Raw genomic sequence first — 22557 nt, 5'->3', positions numbered from 1 at the left:
CATGGGTTTACAAAGAAATCTGTTGATAAAAATGCTTTCAAAATAAAAAAGACACGTATAAACCAAATATGAGGAAGTGATGAAGGAAGACAGAATACTAACACTCCAAATTATTAGGAAAGGTAGGCTCTCTGTTTTATCAGAGAAGCTGGGTTGTTTAGGTGCCATTTCTGCTTTTTATTTTACTGTGGGTCGGAGACCACTGTCTTCATGGCATAATGCTATTGCAATAATCTAAATAGAATTGGAACAATTGTTGTGCAAGGCAGAGCTAAGATTTTCTTCCCCTAAGAAAGATCTATATAATATATTATCATTAAGGGCATTATTTGTTTGCTGTCCTTTTCAAAATTAATATGTACAGGTACCAGTATGCCCGTTTATCATTTGTCTGTTCTGGTCTAATGCATTTAAATATTTAGTCTGGTAGTTAAAGCAGAGTACATCAAATTTTATATTATGTTGTAGCACTCTAATGATAGAGTTCTGGCCTGTTTATTGCCACTTTGTTTTTTTAAATCAACATCTTCCTTTGAAGATGATTTTATTTTGCTTATTTTTTTAAAAACACAGTGATTTGGATTGAAAAAAAGTGAAATCTTTTAACTGCATCCTTTGTAAAAAACAATATAGCTTTATGAATTTCAAGGCTTGATACAACACCAAGCTGCTGCCTCATGCCCAGCTACTTTAGCATATTGATTCATATTATTATTGGCTGTAAAGGCTAGATAGCGTTTAAGAATAAGCCTTTCTACAATGAACCAACTAGTATTGGTTTAAATTTTATTTCCTGCTTAGCTGAGATAACTGGCTATTTTCATAGCAGAACCTGAGAGTATAAAAACCCAAATTTCAGCATATTCCTATCCGTTTTCTCAGCTACGAAGGAATTTGATTGAAAGTTATATAGCAAATTGGTGCTGTGGTTCAGTGTGAGTTCGATCCAGCCGTGTTTCGGGCATGGGTACCCGCCACAGAACAACACTCCCACAACACATCACCTGGAGACTCTGTTCTTCAGTGAGCCATATAGCTTCAGTGGGAAAACTATAATTCCTTGACTTGTTCTGCATCCTGTTCTTTATACACCAGTAAATCTACCTGTACGTATTAGTAGCAAGATCTAAACTAACATCTGCATGTTCAAAATCAGTTAATTATTCAGCTAGGGCACCAATGCTCACTCATTCAATAGGATTCCATCTCAACAGGACTATGTTTTGTAAATTATCACTCCTTAAAAATAAAACTGCCTCAGGCAGGCCCATTATTAGGCCAGCTTCTGTCTTAAGCAATCATGTCGCTAGGAAAACAGGCAACTCATTTAGACTCCTGATCTGAATCACCTCTGAAATAGCCTCTTCCTCCATTGACTGTGTGCAGGAACCTTAGTGAATGATCTACATTTAGAGCATGTGAAGTGAATCTTTGGTCTGAGCCATTGTAGTCATTATGTTGTGTTTTTGAAGTACTGATAATAATCCAATCTATACCAAAAAGAGGCCAGAGTATTTTTTTTCTTATTCTCTGTGTAGGATTGCATTTTAAGATGCAGTGCAGTTGTCATTTTTCAGAGTAGACATAATAATATAAAAGAGACACATAGGGTTCTCTCAGAGACACTATTTTAATTTCCTTGTTTACACAAAAGTAAGTCAAATTGAAAAGCAAAAGCATAGATTGTTAATTGTATCTGGCAAACATAATACTCAGTGTCTTGTGTGGTTTCAATGTGTTGCTGAAAACATTGTGCAATTTATTAAAAGAGGTATTTAATTCATGTTTAAAACAATGGATAACTAGAGAACATGTCACCTCCTGAGGATGAATATACCAGGCAGAGTTAGTTCCCCTCCTTCCGTGTCAAGGCCAATGAGTCAAGTGGAAAATGATGTGAGCTCCCACCAGTTGTCTTGGGCCCAGCTCAGCCATCTCCTCTCTAGTTTGCTGATTTGAACCCAGAAGACTCAGTGAGAGATTCTCTTGCTAAACCAAAGTTTACTGCTAAAGCTTACCAAAAGTTCAGAAGTTTCTAATTATTCCATAATAATATTCCAAAGGATCTTGTCTCTTTTGCCTGTTTTGAACTTGGCTGAATGTGTTAAATCCATATGAGCATGGTCTACTTCAAGTCACTGAATAACTAGTTGCAAAGCACTTACCTAGCTGTATATTGTTTCTGCAGGTGCAGACAATAAACATATGAAGAAAGCGTAATATGGGAAAACTACATTTTACAGACTTTGATCACATTGGAGTATTTCTTTGGAATATGTCATCTTGCCAAAAGGTAAAAAGACCATATGATCATCTAGAAGGCAGCATATGCAAATAAATATGGTAGCAAGTAGAAACATATGTTTAATCTTCCCACTTCATTGATATAGAAAGCTCAAGAGCTTTTGTCCACACAAGCCAACAAATCTTAAGGCTTAAACTGTATTTCTGCTGCTCCTTTTCTCTTAATTCAATAGTTGTATATCTCACAAAAAAACTATATAGCATTATTCATTTTAAAATGTTATAGATGTAAACCAGATGTACCCTGGCAAACTCAACATTGACTAAAGGTGCCTAAGAATGTACTGGATTTATTCACTGTGTTTTACACATCACACAGAAACCATTTATACTGAAGAGAGGTAAAATAGTTGGTGCACTTAAAGGTTGTACTGGGATAAAGTTTTTTTTTTTTTTATCAAACCAAGAAATTTTTAGAACTAAAGGCCATAAGAAAATATTAAATCAGAAAATATAACTCTGTATATCATAGGTGCTTAAATTTCACCCAGTGACCCAGTATTGTGTCCTCTAACTTATATTTGGCTAATGTCTGCTATTCAGCCAGACGATCAGTCTTTATTTAAAGATACAGAGAGAGAAAAATTTCCACAACTCTAATAATTTGTTCCAGTAATTAATTAGACATACTGTTAAATCTGTGTGCTTTATTTCTGATCTGAATATAGCCAAGTTCCTGCTTCAAGACATTATTTTTTGTTATGCCTTTCTCCTCTAGATTAAACAGCCCTTTAGTAGCAAGTATTTTCTTCCTGTAAAGCTACTTATACAGTGTAATCAAATCACTTCTCAGGTTTTTTATAGAAACAAAGCACATCAGGATTTTTAGTTTTCTGGTCATAGAACATTTTCTACAGATTTAGAGCGTATATGACCCTTTTCTTATATTCAGCTTTTTAAAAAAAGGACTTCCAATAAGGATTTCCAAAACTCATGTTACCTATGCCACATTTAATGAATTATGTCTTTGGTCCTACTCACCTGTTTATCTTCTCAGTGATCCTATTGGCTTTTGGCCTTTTTTATTTGTTCTTTTTGAGGAATGCTCATTCCGGGACCACATGCAGAGTTGTTTTTCTTCCATGATTTCCTTTTGAAGACCATTGCTTCCATGAATGGGCATATTCCTTTCCCCAAAGGGGGAAAGGGGCTGCCTCCGGGAAGAGTCTCTCTATGTCCTTTGCTCAGATACCACTTGCATTTGCTCCCCTTTCACTTCTTGTTCGAAACATAAGAGCTCTGAGCCCTATATGAGCAAAGGGTGTGGCACAAGAGGAATGGATGTGGAGTGGGAAAGTTGGGGCTGGGGGTGCATCTACACTGCACAGACTGGGGGGGCTGCTTGGGGGTTGCTCTAGTTCGGTCTCTGGTCTGAATGCCTGTTAGTGCTGGTAACACGTCAGGGATGCTCCTCATGCCTATCTCCTGCCTTAGTTTCAAAGGAGAGAATGCCACAAGATCTCTCCTGTGATGTTAGCCAGAGCATAGTACTCGGATGATCAGAAAATTTCCTTTAAAAGCACACTGTTGGTGTGAACTAAAACACAAATGTAGACATTCCCTAGGATTTGGGGGTCAATATAATATTTCTTCCAAATGTAATATTATCTGGAAAAAAATCATTTTGAATCAGTGCTTAGAATTTTTTGTCCCCTGACCTCTGCTTTTTAAAAATTTTTTCTTTAATTTAATTTTGGAAAAATTCAAAATGATAAATAATTTCAAAATCAAAAGTTAAAATCTTTCAGTATGGAAAAAATGAAAGGAAAGGATTATTTTTATTCCGCTCTTGGTTTTCAAGATTTATTTTTGGTCAAACCCCATGTTAGATTTGATCTGAACTTGTGAACTACCTTGTCTAACTGAAAAATGAAGTTACTTAGTTTAAAAAAAAAAATACACACAAAAATACCAGTTTATCAACACCCCCTAATTATAATTTTTTCCTCATTCAACACTGCTTTAATATAAACCCATAGCACAGACCTCAGGGAGGGAACCAAAGCATATTTATGTTAAAGTCATCTGGGTCAGGATATAACATAAAACCCAGTCTTATCTTACTTAGGTAAGCAATCCCAGAAAAAAAAACAATTGGAAGAATAGAGAAAGCAGTCAGTGAGCAGATAAAGGGAACAATAATGTGGTCTAACAACTTATTAATAGATGCCTTGTTTTGATAATGAACTATTACTATTTTTCATAGCTTTTCTAATGAGGCAATTTCTTTGAAAAACAATTTTTATTGTATCCTATGAGTGAAATAATGTTTTTGGTTTATATAAAATGTTGTTTTAATCAATGTTAATTAAAATATGATACTAGTAATGTGTCTAATATATCTCTAGTGGTCCTAGTCAGCTGTTCTCTGAGGGCATAGAGAGATATCAGATTTTTAATTGATGTTTACTATGATTTTCATGAACAGTAGAACACTCTTATACAGCCCCCCCCCTTTTTTCTTCCATAGTACAGTCCCACTAATAAACAGTCTGATTCTACAAAGTCTCTTTCTACATATGGTATTTGCTACTGGGAGTTATACCATGCCGCTTAACTAATTTTCTGGGCCAATCTTTTGGAAAAGTAGGGTTTGTAGTACTGGTGTACAGAATTATAGTCTGCAAAATTCAACCCACTGGAACAGATTTAATTTAGTCTACATTTGATATCTGAAATATGATAGGCTACAAAAATATATATACAAAATTAAATATAAACAGTCAGGAAATGGAAAGTTTTAGAACTAGATTCTCTTGTCTCCTTGATCTGTAACTGGAAGTGTTTATGAATCATGAGTGTTCTAGCATACCTTATTATCATACGGTTTAAGGAAAAAAACATATTTATCTATTATAGATGAAACTAATTGAGAGAAAAATCAATTCTCCACCAATGTTTTCCTCACTGATCAGAGACTCAGTACTACTCTCATTTCAGGAAGAAGTGGAAATGGATGAATGGAACTTCTGTAAGGAACTGGATCAGATTGTGGATTTATCAGTTTAATGGTTGAACTGAAATGCTAGAGTTAAAAAGTGTCACTGCAATGTATAACAAACAGCAAAGGATTTTTTTTAGCAACATTTAAAAAATATGATTGTTAACAGTTATTTTCTTTGAACTGAAAGAAGGAAAACGAATCATAACTGATTCTGTTTTAATTGTAGATATATAAGAAGGACCTTCCAGTCCTTTGCATAGCATTGGAAACTTGCCTAAACAGCAACAATAAACCTAACTTAATGCCACATAGCATTGGCTCCCATGGCAATGGCTCAGTTATATTTGTAAAAGCAATACATGTGCATATATTTCACTCTAGAACAGAAATTATGGTGTGCATATGGTACTGTAATCATTTTTTTCAGCACAAAAGCACTTTTTTTCCAAGTGTTACATACAACTAGACATAGTCTCACATTACAGTAGAGAACTATTTCTTTACTAGAAGTAGGCAAGTTTGGATAAGACTAAAAAGTAAACATTTTTTCTAGGTTGGCTGGTTTGTTTAAAAACAAAACCCACAACAAATCAGGTTGTTTTTCTTGTCTAATGAGGCTCAGTACAATGACAGAGAAAAAAAAAAACTCAGAAAAGTAATAGAATCTGATGACGTTCTTGGAGTATCAGTGAATTTACATAATTTGTTTTGAACCTTACTCAGCATACAAGTCTACTCTCTTTTATTCTCAAAATGTCCACATGCTCTAAGTATTAGTTGTAGCCAAAAAGAAAAAAAATCTATTGAATATATCTCTCAACAACATTTCCCTATTATCAGTCAATTCCCTATGAATAGTATGTTCACCTTTAGTGTCAGAAACTAGACTAACATTGTACCAATATGTACGGAGACCTTAAGATCAATATATATGTACTAATTTTATTTTCTCAGTCTTTAGATAAGTTCATTTACAGAAAATGTAATATTCCTTAAGTAATAAATCTGGTGAATAGTATTCAGTCACATCTATTGTTCAGCATAGTCCATTTTCTTCCTTTCTCTGATTGAGTCACCGGTTGGGTTTCAGCTCTCTGATCTAAAAAAAGGAATCACACTGTTTTTTTGATACATTGATGGTATTAAGAATGGTTTCTTAAAATTAAGCAGCTGCTGGCCTGCTCTTTAGAGATTATCTGGATCATCTTTATTTTCAGAATTTACAGTGCCATCACTGGATTGTCATTAGGTCATAAACTTGGATTTGATGTTATGAAAAGTAGGGAACCTTCAAAAATATTATATATCAGGTTTCATCTGTCTGGCATTCAATGGAGCTCTATCACAGTTCATTAACTGAAGATCTGACCTGCAGTTTTCCTTGTGAAGAGCTGCTTTTGATGCTGCAAACTGTATGTCTTTTTTTTCCTACAAAACAAATGAAAATATGGTTTCTTACCAGTTCCACCAAAAAGTAATTATTTTCCTATAGAACTCTGGAAAGAATAGGACAACCAAACAACTACTCAGTTTCAGGGAATATTCAAATTAGGGCCTTAATTTTACCTTCAGACATTTGCTTGCAATCCCCATTGTATCAGTTGAAGCTGAACTTACTAGTCTGAGGGCAGCATTGGCCCTATGTGATTAATGTGTTCTGGCAAATTAAATTAGCTGTAGAATTGTTCAACTTGTTTCCTTGTTTCTAGTGATCAGATTACTGAATATGACACTCATCATCAAAACACATTCCTCCCACTCCTAGTCCATAAAAACCGATTTTGTCACTACTTATCATGTTTTTTTTTTCTTTTTCATGTATGTATATATTATTACTGAGGTTGTAAAAGAGGCCCAATTTTGTTTTACTTTATTTTATGATATGGAGAAGAACTTAAAGGCCTAAAAGCACATAAATTAGTCTTAATAGGCCAGATGGATGTCAAGGTGCACTGTTCAGTGCTATTGCTGACATCAAACCTCCTGCAATTATTATCATGATAAAGACTGAAAAAGAAGGTTTGTGTATGGCCTCAAGGAGGCATGGTCTCTTTAGGAGGTGAGGAACATATACTATCATTTATATGCTCGCCTCAGAGGAAACTTTAATGTATGAGCAGTTCTTACTGCCCTTAAAATGTAGCAATAATTACTATGTGAGATATGTGGCATAGCCTGGTCTAATTATTAAGGTCATTGCAAGCTTTATACCTGACTTCACAGCCTGCAGAATTAGATCCTTTTTGAGGTGCCACTAGACTGGAAACTCACTATTAGCTTCTCATGGGACACAGCTAGACTGGCCGTCTTAGGTCCTGAGGAAATCTGTGATCCAGGGACCTTTTTCAGGTAACTGCAAAGGGAATACCTGAATGCGGTAGGTATGAACCCATACTAAGAAGCTAGGTGTATCCAGTATATATAGGTGTATCCAAGCCTATAATAATGATAAAGGAACATAGGGAGACTGAACTAGCAGGACCTCCGTGGGCCACTAAATCCAGTGGCTGGCTATCATAGGAATCACACCACTGAATCCATTTTACAGCTTGTAACTTCTGGTTATAGGGAGTTTGGTTCCTTTTCTTTGGTACCTTTAGGAACATTGCTGCAGAACCTGAAGCTGTAATGGTGAGGCCATCCTCTTCTCAAAAGCAGACCCTGAATTTAATGATCAGTCTACAGCACTTCTCTGAACTCAGTCACATTCAAATTCAGCCCTCTGCAATATGAACTATTAGAACCGTACGCAATATTCAGGTTACGATCTCCTCAGAGCTTTGCTCAGACACACCAATACTGCATAGTATGTCATACTACGTAACCCTGTATTTTGTGTTATTGAATTTTGTGTGACAAAAGAGAGTTCTGAGAAGGCACTAGTCTATGGCTTCCGGTCCAAGCCAACTGACTTGAGTCAAGAGTACGAAAGATTAATCATCTAGCGATTGGGTGAAACTTAGTACCAACTACTTTTGAAGTGTCCATCACCATCTTGTCTCACCTGCAAAGAAACTGTGGTTTATTCCTTTAAGTTCAAAGTTATGCGGAAGGAAGAGGATGTGAAAAATCACAAAAGTTTACAGAGCACCATTTTATAACGTTCCACTCTAAATAAGCAATCTTCCAAAATGGAATACGCAGAAGTACACTTTAAACATATTAAGCTATGTGGTGTTAACTTTCAGCATGAATAAATATAAACATTTTGTAGGTATTTTATGATGTATGCTTTTTGGAAGCAGGAAGGTTATTTGCTATTTCAGCACTAGGCGTCCTGTATAACAATACTGGTTAGGATTTGTTAGCCAATTTACCCAGGTTTAAATGAGTCAGTCATTACCTCTTTAAAAAGGAAATCATATTACAGAAAACATCTATAAAACTCTCACTTCATTTCCACTGATTGGATAGCTTTTTCCATGGAATTACAAAATGCTAAATGGCTCAGGAGGGTGAACCATAGCAAATAGAATCCTGATGTTCACTTTCTTATTATGCAACAAGACTGTGAAAACGTCCAATAGGTGTAAGAGGGAAATGGAATGAGGTGATAAATAATTTATAACTAGAGAAAACTAATCAGAACTCCTCAATTCCCATTGTCCCCATACAGGTGCTCAATTACTTCCTTGAAGAGGCCAAGAGACCAATAACCCAATGTCTGGGATATAAATGAATTTTATTATTAAGGAAGATATTAAAACTTACATAAGTACACTAAAGTAGCTAATCTAAATTCTGTGCAGATTTTCTAGCAACCTTTCATGTTCCCTTCCTGATGGGACTTTTTGCACTGTAGTCACTCTTGTTACAGCAATCTGCTGATCTTACATAAAAATCAGTGATTTCTCCTTTACCACAGTCAATTTTCATGCAGTCTGTGTATTTTCTGCAATTTTTTTTCAAAATATGTTTATTCTGCTCCTTTAAAGGACAAAGCATGCACTCCCTCTCTCTATATATATACATATGAAAAGGAAAACCAGCAACAAAACTAACAAAAACATTGCAGAGTGCTTTATATTAGACAAATTCAGAAAAAGTTCACCTTCAGAATTCACTACTCCAACTATAACTGCTTGTCTACACAACACTAAGAGTGCACGATTTACAACTTAAATAAAGTGCATATTTCAGATGTATTTCAGATATATAGTTGACTCATTTGTAAATGGACTAAATGTGAATTAATGCTGAAAAAGAACTGTTCACTTAGAGCCAGCAGGGCTAGTTAGTCTTTTCATTAAAACTTTAGTCCAATGGACTTTTTTTTTTACCTTAATAAAAAAATTCACAAAAAAAAATTTCTTCATGTTTTAGCAAATCATGCTTTATCTCCCAGTCTCCCTCTGGAAGTAACAGGAGGTATACAATATATCCAAACTTCTTCAAGGTCATTCTCACCAAAAAGCATGGCTTTCTAGTTGAATTGTAGTCGGTCATTCTCAAGTCAACGGCTGCAAAGCCTTCCCTGCCCTCTGCAATTCATTTCAAAGGCTTTGGTATTATAGCTTTTGCATTCAAACAAGTGGAAGTAAAGGCAAGGCTAAAATAGCATGTTGTTATATAGATATTATATAAGTTATATTAGATTATATATATTATATAATACATATGTATATATTGTATTGTATTGTATCGTATTGTATATAAGTTACATATACATTGTGTCCTGGATAACAATCCTTTAAGAGTGGAGATGAGGACTATTTATAAATATGATGAAAGGGGGGAAAAAAAAAAAAAAAACCAAATAGTTGCTTTCCTACATGCCCAAGCATGAACAAGCAGATGTTTATCCCCAATGCATAGGTATTAGCAAGGTAATATAAAACTCAAATTCCCTAGGTGGTTCCCAAGATTCAAAAAGTAAAATAAATTTATAATGATAAATCAAGCTTACCAACAAATATTGCTCTCTAGAAAAAGCATCCAAAGAAGGAAATATTTGCTGGATATGATCTATGTTCTGTGATCCTCCACGTGCTTTTCCCTAGTGTGATACTGTTTACTATGTCTCACTTCAAACACTGCAATCTGTTCCCAAAATACTGCTCTCATAAAATCATGTGGGTTTACCCATGTGAGTTCCACACAAAGAATATGATCAAAAGGCAGAAGCACTTTTACTTGAAAGGTCTTGCAGTTTCTGCTCCTGCCTCAATGTTTTCTCTTATTTCCTTCTTCAGTTTTATCCAAACCACCTTTGGAGCTTATAATGACTTGACTCAATTTATTTCCTCCTTTCCGTTCTATCCTACCTTTAAGCAATCCTTGATTTGATTTGATTTCAGGTATTCAAGTTCACATCCAAAAGATGCAATTAATTTATTATTTTAGTAGTGCTAACAATGATTCTGTAGTCAGATTATACAAGCAAAATAGTAAAATATATCTTGGTTTCTAAAGATAGCACTTTCTATATTTTTCAATAGTCGTACAATGGTCCATCTGGCAGGCAACAGAAAACTCTTTCCTGGATGAGGCACTACATAACACTTTTTTATTGCCTCCTGATGACCAAATGCACACTGCTTTAAAGAAATACTCATTTCCAGTAAAAAAGCATTTTCGTGTAGCATACTAACATATGGATCTTTTATGCTGCATTCTTAGACTAGGACAAAATGATACAAAAACCCTACCCCTTTCTCAGATGTTAACTTCTATTGAAAGTGTATGTATAGATGTAAGGCAGTTTTATGCCCCATCTGAAAAAAGTGTATTTCCATCTGCTGTTTCTTACAAAATTTGTGGAATCTATTCAGTCCATCCAAATACTTTAACCTGAAGACATTTAGTATAACAACAATTGCTACTTTCAGCTATGATTGTTGAGCATAGGCCATTTTAACAAAAGAAAAAAAAAATCGAACAATACAGCATTTTTATGTAGAATGCGTCTATTTTCTAGATCAATTCTATGCTTCAATGTCTTTCTGCTAGTTTTTAAATCAAAGTCTGTATTCCTTGCTCTTGAGAATAGCAAAAATATAAGCACATCCACCTTAGTAATGTCCCATGGCTTTGCTGCTAACAATCAGCCTTGATCAAAGTGTGCAATCTTAAAATAAAACAACCTGCTTTCTCACCCTGCTTTACAGATACACTTGGGAGAACAATATGGGTGTATCTGTGTACGTATATGTATATATTTTCTTACTTTTTCATGGCTCTTAAAATCCAATCATTGTCAGGACTGGAAAAGCATGCTACTTTTGTAAAGCTCTGCTTTCTGTTCTGGGAAAAGCTATCAACAACAGCATAAGAAATCAGTAATCAGTATCAGAATTCAAAGCCTAGTTGAAGAACTATATTTGGCTATGGATTCTTTTTTTCTTGCTAGTAGGTAACTACTAAATGTTTCAGCTTTGCTCTGACTTTAATTGAATATGCTCCAATTTTTCCTGCTTTCATACATTTTGAAACTGTGTTTAGACAAAGAAACATTAGCTATGCTACAACATCTACCTTGTCACACTCCGAACAAGATGCACATGAAACAAATCAAGCCACTAATATTCTGTTATGCATTTCTTTCATATTGCTTTTTGTTGTGCTGCCTCTCTCTCTCTGTTAGCTGCACATTTTCTGTGGGCATCATAAACTCTAGGGAGGGGGAATTAATTACAAAGGTATTGATACGCAAGTTTGGGGGGTTGTTTCCCCTCTTCTCCCTCCCCCACAATCTGTCTTTCACTAAGCTATAAGCAATTACACTTCCCAGATGATTTTGACATCTGTTTTAAAGGCTTGGATTTCACAAACTATTATTAACTTTTGCAACCTTTCTGGAGTAGGAATGGAAACTTTCTGGAAATAATCTCAAATGACTAAAGCTCATTGTCATATTGCTTTGATGAGTAAATGAACCCCAGCTGAAATCAGAATTGTCTCTTTTAAATGGGAAGCATACATACACTCTTGCAAATTCAGGATGAGTGAGCACCAGTGACTTTAACAAGCCCAAGAACAGCAGGAGATTCCTCAGTATCTCTACACACGTTGGAATAATCACACAGAACTCATTTTTAGAAGTTGAATTTTCTAAATAGAAGCTGTTTTGGTCATTAGACCTTGAGCTTAAAGTACAGAGTCACTGTAAGACCATCAGAAGCAGCTAAAGGTACTCCACATGACCCAGAAATATATGTAAGATGAATTACCTAACATGTCAATAAACTACCACTATTAAATATCAGCCTCAAAAACATTATAAAAGTAAATGTTGTGGTTATATTTTGATTTTAAACAAAGAATTGAGGCTGATTAAAATAATTATCCCTTCTTGTCCTTCAAGTGGCATTAACTATAAAAAGTCCTTTTTTCCTGCTACCTGTGCAAATAAAATAAAACAAAACATCCCCACCCTAGAGACTTATGTGCAGAACTACATCAATTAAATAATTTGCTAATTCTGCAGTCACATCATAATTTCTTATGGTTAATATTTCTGCTGGGTATTGTTGGCAACAGTGAGGAACAAGTCTAAATATGCAGGTATCTTTTTTTCAGTGAAGAAAACATCAAAGACTCACCTCTTGTTTTCTGCCTTGATACTTTCCCTCTTTGCTTTCCAATCTCTGCCCATTCCAGGAAACTTCTCCTCCCCAGCAGGCAATCTTGACTGCTTCCGCAAGCAAAGTACATGTGTATAAAACCAGAAAGGAGGAGAGGGGGGAAGCTACTGAGGGACAAAAGGCATACATTATTGATTGAGGAAAAAACAATAGTCAAACAATAATATCTTTATATGAACAATAAGTAAAGAACCCTCTGCAACACTGCCTTGGTTGTATCCATCTTCTCAACAAACATCTCATTGACACTTTGCACCTGCCTCTTGTATTTTAGACTCATAGTTCATTCATAACATCTAGTTAATAACATCCTTTAATACACTTTGAAAAGTAGTCCTGCAAACCCATTCCTGAGTAAGGTTTACTGTTGTTTAAATGAAGCCTTTCTGCATCCCACTGCTGTTGGCCATAATTCAACCTTTACATCTTTGCTCTGAAACAGATACAAGGAACTAGAATCTCCCTGTTCCTTCATGAACATTATTCCCTCCATGAACATTAACTAAGCAACATGCATACAATCAGAGGTATGTATGTTGTATGACAGTACGCATATGTATTTGTATTCTGTAGTGTCTCATTACAGCATATGAAGCCAAGCCACAGTGCTGGATCTGACATTAGCCCCTAATTCAATTGTGACAAATCTGTTGGTTGGTGGAGATCCCTCCTGCACACGTGAAAAGGAGGAGGAAACCCATGCTCAGATACATTTGTCCTTACCTCTTCCCCGTGTATTTAGTATTGTCCAGGTTCACTTCCCAGTTACCCAAGGTTAAGGTTAGGTTATGAAGCTTTTTTCCCTCCGGGCATATTGCAGGTGTTTAATCAGGAAAAAATGATAATGTTTCAACACCTCCTCCATCTTAATTTTAAAAGAATTTTAATTAAAAAGAACAAAATGCCCCAGAGATAGAGAGGGTAAGAGGAATGCATATTAAGGAAAGCTCCTTGCCCATATTGTGTTTCTTTCAATTCACCAATAGATGAAAGCAGAGAAACTCTTCCCCGTGTTCTGCAGGCAACTGAAACACATAAAGTTTTCCTTTTATGCAGATCTTCACAAAACAATTGAATGAGTGAACAATACTGAGATACTATATTTAATTTTTTATTCTTATCTGATAGCCATTTATATGATGTTATATAGAAGAAAATATAGTTTTCTATTAACATAGGAATAATTTCTTCTAGAATGTGTTCAATGTTTTAAAATCATCATTATCACTTTCCATCTTGTTGAACAATTTTCAATAATTCAATATTCATCACTCCATGTACTTAGAGTACTATAATTGAGGGCTTACAATAAATCACGGTTATAAGTAAATCACAAACCACATATGATACATTAATGGATGACACTAATAGGATGGAGTTTCACTTCATGTACTGGTATAGTGACTCTGTAACTTATGTGCAGTAAAATTAGATTCTGTATTGTATGGTGTCCAGCCAAACAAACACAGACTGAATCTTCAGGTCCAAACTTCCGAAAAAAATCACATGGAAACACATACAGTAAGAACAACCCTGCAGTATGTCTGCAACATTAATAAAATCAACCTCTTGCAAAGTAAAGGCTTGACCTACAGCTTACTGAAATCCAGTGAAAAACTCCTACTGAAGCTAATGAAATTAAGTTCCTGTTAAGAAATGAATTCCACAGACAAGTTTTGCCATGCTAAATTCCTTATTCCTTTTGAAAATCTGAGAACGTTATCTGCAATTATTTCAGTTATGATATTAAGGAATCACTACATACAGAGAATCAGGCTGAACCTGCTTGTATAATGGAAAGCACTGCTGAAGTATTATTAGCCTCTTCCTTTCAGAAGAACATTATTCATTCAGTTTTCTGAAAGATTCCATCTAAGGCAAACTTGTTCTCGAAAGTGAACTATCTTATAGGTTAATAGCATTGTCTGTTTTATATTTTTTCTCTATCTGGAAATACGTGCTCATAACACTAGCTCTTAACTGCCTGATATTTGGCTTTGAAGTCAGTACAACATGAAGATGAACACGGAAAATTGTCACCCCTGTTGGCGCTGTTATTCCTGCCCACCTGGGAAAGGAGTAAACACACAAAAGTATGCTGATTTATAGAATTAAAGCCCTTTTTGAAAGCAGAAGGGCTAGAGACTTTACTTTGTTTAACAGAAGCTCAGGTTTTACAGAACTCTGCAAAATATGGAGAAAGAACCTCAGGGAGCTCATGTTGCCTTGATGTGCAGTGAATCAGTGTTATAACTCATATTAATTCTAATATATTGTGCATCACTGAGAGTACAGAGCCTTAAATCCTGGGAAGATGTGAATATTTTGTGCTGGAGGAATTTTGCTGGCCTTTCTCATATGTCAAGATGTAGCATTATCCAATGGGCCAGGTCATAACTACCTAATCTCTCTATCCAAAGTTTTATGCTCTAACATAGTATCTCAGCACCTTCTGCATAAAATCAATTACATTAATAAAGCCCCTAGTGGGTAAAAATAATGATAAGGTTTTAAAAGACTCTATCTACCAGCATGAATATATGGGGAAAGTGAATGGGCAATTTATCATGAAAATTTTTGGTATGCAGTCATTTATATGGTTTTGACAACTTTGTTTTGCTAATATGAAGCTATTATAAATCTTTTCTTTGCACTATGGTAAAACAAACAAAGTCCAGTATCTCATTCCTTTTCTAAAGCTGAGAGATTGACTTGAGTCATAGCAAGAGCAAAAGAATTGTGTAGGTTATTTTCATGTCTTTGTGCTTGTGTCCATGCCATTGACTGACAAGAGATTTAAGAGTTTTCACTACATATGGGGTCAGGGTTGATGCCTGAACTCAGACAATGGTACAGCCTTAAACATGATGTACTTTCCATCCAAAGACTACTGCTGGCAAAGCAGAAGAGGGGGAAAAAATAATTTTTCCTAAATCGTGCTGAGATAGAAATGTATACCTCCTGCATCGCAGATGTCTTTTGAAATGAGCCCAAAGTGAGGCTGCCTGCAGATTCTTAAGTACCTGCAAGGTACTGTAAGGCATACAGTTGTAGATGTTTTTCTCATATTTTCATTGCAACCATGTTAAACAAAGTAAACATACCCACATAGCCACTTCAAAAAGAGAATGTGAAATATAGAAACAAACTGTAAGAAGTGTGATCAGTAATTTTTCCAAGCTTATTTTCATAAATATTGCTCTTGAACCGCAATGAATGCTTGTGCATGTTGGAAATAGGTGGTCATTCTTCATGTTTTTGTCCCTCAATCCTTGAGAATAAATTAATATTAAGAATGTAGATGTATTGATCAAAATTCTGTTCTCTATTCTTCTTCTAGTTAAAAAGCATATTATTTAACACAATAAAGTCTTTCTGGTAGCTTTACAACTCATTTTGAAAAGCATTTGGCCTCAAAATCCCTGCTAACCACAGTCATATATATTATAATTGGACAAATAATGGGAATTTCAGTACAGTGGCTGAGGAAATGAAGGGAAGGGAAGGGAAGGGAAGGGAAGGGAAGGGAAGGGAAGGGAAGGGAAGGGAAGGGAAGGGAAGGATCTGAGTGAAACTTTTTTCACCAAAATTAAAAAAAATGTTTTTTTCCATTTTCAGTTTCTTTGTCCCTTAAGTCTTTTATGATACTACTTATATTTTTAATGTTACTCATTTTATAAAAAGGAAATTGCCACTTTGAAATAAAAAGTTAGAAAGTTTTCCTTAAAAAAAAAGAGACCTAAATATTTGGCATTTGTGTGCTCTTCTTTTTGAACTTGAATCAAATATTTGGTCTCTTATGAATCTGTATCTTTTGGTAAATTTTACTTAAAAATAATTGCATAAAATACTTTAAAGTTTAGGATTGTTTTCTCCTTTTTTTAGCTTGTGCTGTTATTGTTGCTTCAAAGTAGTTTATTTCTGTATTTTTCAACTTGTTTTTCTCTGCTGCCCCTTCCACTCTCCCCATCGCCACAGCATGTACTTCACAGTGTCATCTGATGAAACCCCCAGCGATAGTTTCATGCCTCAGTCTAGCACTGCAAAGCCTGGTTATTAATTATACTTTTTTAACCTTTCTATTACATATATTTTTCCTGTCTTAAAATTATATTCTCTGCTCACACTTGTAAATTCACAGTTAACTTGGGCAACTCCAGGGGAATGGCACAAGGACCAGTTTAATTAACAAACAGAGACACAATACCCATAAATTAGTTCATTTTAAAAACAGTGATATATCTACTATTTGTTCTGTATGCAAGCAGGACAATGATCATACTACCATGAAAAATGTTGTGGTACATTGTCATTAAGGGGATAATTCAGTATCTAATCAAAATATGAAAAGTCTTTAGATTCTCATCTTGGGCTGTGAATTTTAGCTTCTACTTATTTGGATACCCAGTTACCAACAATTTTAATGAGAACTGAGTATTTAAATTCCCGTCATGGGTTTTAAAATCTTAAACTTAAGTTCTCCTTTGATCATGTTACCCTTGTTTGATATTTTGTCAAATGAGCTCAAGGTTCTTTAAATATCAGAATGACAAGTTATCAAATACAGACATAAAGGAATACATAGGTCATGAAGGAGGAACTGGATGTATGGAAACATTAATTAAATGAGGCAAGTGAAAAAGCAACAGCTGGAGAAACATGGGATCAGTACTGTTCTTTGGAAAACTGGGATTCAAATGCCATTGGTTAAAGGAAGGACTGGACCTGGGTTTCCTATTTCCTGTAAGAGGCACCTCACAACTGCATCAATAAATAAAAGTGTGTTACCTCATCCTTATTTCTGTGAAACAAGTGCGAAATTTATTATTTCCATCAAAACTGTTTTGCAGATTCAATCTAAATTTCTAGGTAGTTAGGAGACAACTGAAATATCCTGTTTTGATGCTGAGCAAAAAGAACCAAACAAGTGTCTTATCTTTAAAATCCATCCAAATTAAATCTGAATAAAGCATACAGCAGAACTGATTCCCCATCTCAATACGGAGTATTGACCTTCAATAAAGCCACAAACATACCAGCTGCAAAAGAAAATGAAAGGTGACTCTAAGATGTAGTTTCTAGTGATTATTCAAAATTTCAGAACCTTAAAAAATCATTTCATATACATGCTTGTATAAATCTTAATTAAATATTTTTAATTTCATGACAAATATTTCATGTTATTCCAGTAGTAAATTCAAAATGTCTGGGACTTTTTTCCAGCTTTCAGAAATTTTTGCCCTACAAAAACTACAGTGAGTTTGTCATCAAACTGTGGAAGTACTTAAATGTCAAGATCAGATACTTTACTGATATTTTTAATGTATCTGTTCATATAACTTGTTGTTCCTTCCATTTGCTTCTCAGATGTAAACAAGCAAATGTATTTACTTTCTCATCATCTACATTATTGCCACACTGTAAATAATACAAACACACATAATTAAACACTTTTCATAGATTTAAACATATCCTAGAGGCTTCTGGGAGTCAATTTGTTTTTATATATTGATACTGAAGCAAAATGTTTTTTCTTGTATTTCCTAGGAAAAGCTCTTTAACAAAAAGAAATAGCTTTTTGTTTACTTGCCTAAGGAAATAATAAAAGCATAAGTCAAAAGTGAATATATTATTAACATTCATATTGCAAAATAAGATGAAATTAAGACAGAGGTAGTTTGATTTGGAATTAGTAAGAACATGAGAAGTGAGAACATGATTCTTTACCAAATTGTATGCTCCTTGGAGGATGGACTAATATTCAGTGTTCGTACAAATTTTATCAGTGTGGATAGCTATAGAGATGCTAGGTGGTATGTTAAAAATTGGTTAATAGTATCTGCTTACATTCAGCAGCCCAGGCCCATAGTGTCCTTCACAGTAACTTGTAGTCTGTCACTGGGCAACCCAAAGTACAATGAATAAGTTTGGATAGTAAAGAACCAGACAGAATGACCTGGCATGCGCGTATGTCCCTAGCACACTTTTTAAGGAAGAGATCTTCTATATTATATTGCATCTAAATCTGTGTTTACTGTGTCACAGTAAATACTGCTAATAAGATTAAAATGTGCAATATTATAAGAGCATCACTGTGTTACAGAAAAAAATAGAGATTTTTCTCTTTTTTGCCTTATGAAAAAAAATACTCCCTATATGTGTTTACATGTATATGTGCCCACTTATACAACAATAACCCAATTGTCTAGTAAACAGAAAAGTATCATGGAGTCTATTTCTTGTAACTATAAAAGAAAAGGACACTGCATAATAGGTTGCTAGACTGTTTTCAGTTATATTCTAGGAGAATACAATCACAAACTGAACATTAGCATAGGTGTGTATGTCTATGAGTACTCGAGAGATGCCTCTGGAGGGTGCCCTCCTATTCACTGTCCCTTGCTATGGATTGCATGTCAACTCTCAAGCAAGCTGCTGCACTATAAATTTCTGGAAACGGTCTTTGCTGTATTGTAGACTGCATAGTCACATTTGAATTTTGGTGTGATCACTGGATGATAAAATAATTCAACAATGATCATATTTCCATCATTTGACAATCTGCCCCAGTGTGCTTTAGTTACATAAACCAATAAAAAACAACATTCACCATCTCCGCTATTCATTAAGGTTCACAACCAAACTGATGAGTACCAAAACATAAATCCCACTTTTCTGTTTTCCAGTCTTTTGATTTAACTATTAGACCCTTGTTCTTCTAATTACCAATTAAATATTTGAAAGAGATAATGGCAAGTATTTTTCCCCATGGTTGAATGTATTATGCTTCTTAGAAAACAATTGTCCTCTGAAATTACCTTAAGGGAGAAGTAACAGTCCTTTATTTATTTAATTTTCAAAGTGCTGTTTTCTTCCTTTGAAGGGTCTGAATGCTTATAAGGATATAAATTCCTTGGAAAATATCCTCCTTCAGAATACAGATGCATATAATTTATCATTTCATTACATGGTAACACTGGCCCTGTTGGCAATGCTTCTATTTGTCTAAAAAACTTTCTTCAATGACCATCTGAATTTGCTGCTTTTGTTCTTTGAAGTTCTTTCTTGTTTTATTTTGTTTTGTTCTCAAGGAGGTCCTCCCTGTCAAGATAGGAAAAAAAGAGTGGAATCTACTGCCAGAATTATTTAAGCTTAACAATCAGCAAATTGAGGTCTTTCCCTGGTTGTGAAATGTTGCTAATTTTCATTAGAAGTTACTTTCCTTTACACATGTGAACAACTATAAAAATTAACAAATTAATTGAAAACAGTGACACAGTCACACTCAGTGAGTATTTCTGATGTTTTCTTAATCAAGACTCTTTAAATTAGTGTAAGATGAATATTAAGAACCAACAAGCAAAAACAAAACAAATGACCAAAGTCATTGATAGCTTTTGAAAATAGTATTTATTGCCTTTATTGGGATTTAGAAATAGCAGAATAATGTGAACTGTATTATAATATTTTCAGTCCAATATTTTCAGTCAGTGGCAAAATGGACAATTTTAAAAGTTTGATTTTATGTTCTTTAAATTTATTAAAAATTAAATTAAATTAAAAAGCACAAATGTTGAAAAACAGAGTATTCCACTCTGATCCTGTGACCAACCAATAAACCCCTACAATGGAAGAAGATTCAGAGGAGACGGGCAAGGGCAATGTGCCCATGAAGCTCAGGATGGAGGCAGTGACTGACCACAGGTGTTGCAAAGAAAGTTAAATTTATCTCAACTCAAAGGGGACTGGAGGGTGGCCTTTGTTTCAGATAAACAGCTGTGTCAGTTGAGAGGATCAACTGACTAAGTGGATCAACGGGGGGTGTAAATGCTTCTCCCTGAGTTCATCACAAGAGTGTGAATGTCTCTCCCAGTTAGCCAGACCAGCATGGGGGAAGCATATAGGTGGCTCAGCCCAACACAGAGTATAAAAACTGAACGACTAACAAAAGAATTTTGAAAAGAGCAGTGGGCTTGAGCTGGCTTCAACCCATGTATTCCTTCCTGCTGACTGGGGATGCCCAGCATCATGATGGTGAGCATATAACAGAGACCAGTAATGGGAAATCACACTTGTGAGTCAACCGCATGTTGCAATTGCTGTATTTTGCTAAGTGTTACTTACACTTTTATTGTGATTTTAGTATATTACTATATCATTCTGCCAAAGGAAAAATCCTTTGTAACATCAAATATCTTCAAATAAGTAAATTTGATATTAAACATTACACCTTCCACATATGGAATATCTAAAAGAACCTGGTCAGAGAGTATAGGAGTTGAACAGATCCTTATTCCTGCACAGAGGGATACTGCTTGATATTCTCTCATAAACAAGCAGGAAGACAAATTATTTAGAGAATCCATCATATCAGCTATGTTTTTTTGAACACTCGTGTGTTTTTTTTTTTTTTCAAACAGATATTTTCATAACTGTTTTCTTGTCATAAGAGACTTAACTCAGTATGTATTCTGCTGTATAAGAGCATCTTCTTGGAGCATGCCAATGTGCCATTGTTCCCCAGATATTTAGAAATGGCTATGGGACAAATAATGGGACAATAATATAATTTAAAATTAATTGCTAATTGAAGACAATGTGTCAGTATGAACTCAAGACAATGTTCTTCATGTTTAGAAACAGGAGGTGTTTCCATATAAAGTGCTCAAATGTATTCAGCACTTTTCAATATAAGTCAGAATGGAGATAAATAACTGAGGTTTTTTTCCTGGTTTATGCTTTTACTTTGTTTTCTTTTTGGAAATATCAGAAGAAATATTTTATACTGCTTTGTCTTCTCTTGATGCTTTTATTGAATTTTTTGATGATACTCATGGCCTTGCAATTTGCCTTGCCAATAAGGAACATTATATAATATATAATTATATAATATATAATTCCAATAAGGAATTATAAACATGATGCTCTTGGAATATATTCCAAGAGCATCATGTTTAATTTAACAGAAAGAGATATCTTTTCTCCACCTTTGTCAGTCTAATATCAATAGATACTACAGTTATTCTGCTGCAAGTATTAACTCCACCTAAAACCCAGAGAAGAGAATAAACCTTTTTGCCATTTCACTAATTCTCCCTAAAAGGGAGAACCTAAAGATAATCCTCAGTATCTGAAACTTACAGCACAGTATATACTTAAAACATAATAATAAATAATACTAAAAAGAACAAGTGAAGCCTTCACCCTTTCAGAATCTCTGAAACTTCATAAGTAGCTCTGAAAACCCAATAGGCCCTTTCCAAATCCTCAGTCTCCCACTGGCTGTCTCTCAGAGTCTCTCCTATTCAATATTCCTTTCTACCTTATTCCCTTACAGCCACAGAGTTCATCTTTGCCTACATTTTTGAATGCCTGAGACAAATCTGACCCTATCAAATAAAAATTGAGAACTGACTGAACTATGTCCAGATGATGTGACTTATTACAGAGGTTATTTTTTCATTAAAGAGACAAAACTCTTGATCAGAATCAGCTGTAAGGTGAAATAGCCGTTATTCTATATGGTATAAAGAATCTAGCCATTGCATAATGGCTATCTGAGAAGGCTTTTTAAAGTGGCCTCATTTCTCCCTGACACAGCAGCATCATCACCTAACCCCGAGATACATTGAGCACTGTAGAAGACTTTTGAGGATTTTTTTGTTAAATTGTATCTGTTAAGGGCTAAGGTTATTATAATTTACATAGTCAGATTAAGTTAGGGCT

Source organism: Apteryx mantelli, chromosome 5 (assembly GCF_036417845.1).
Source record: "Apteryx mantelli isolate bAptMan1 chromosome 5, bAptMan1.hap1, whole genome shotgun sequence".
NCBI classification, from domain to species: domain Eukaryota; kingdom Metazoa; phylum Chordata; class Aves; order Apterygiformes; family Apterygidae; genus Apteryx; species Apteryx mantelli.
The sequence above is the reverse complement of the archived record's forward strand: the minus strand, read 5'-3'. Positions refer to the sequence as shown.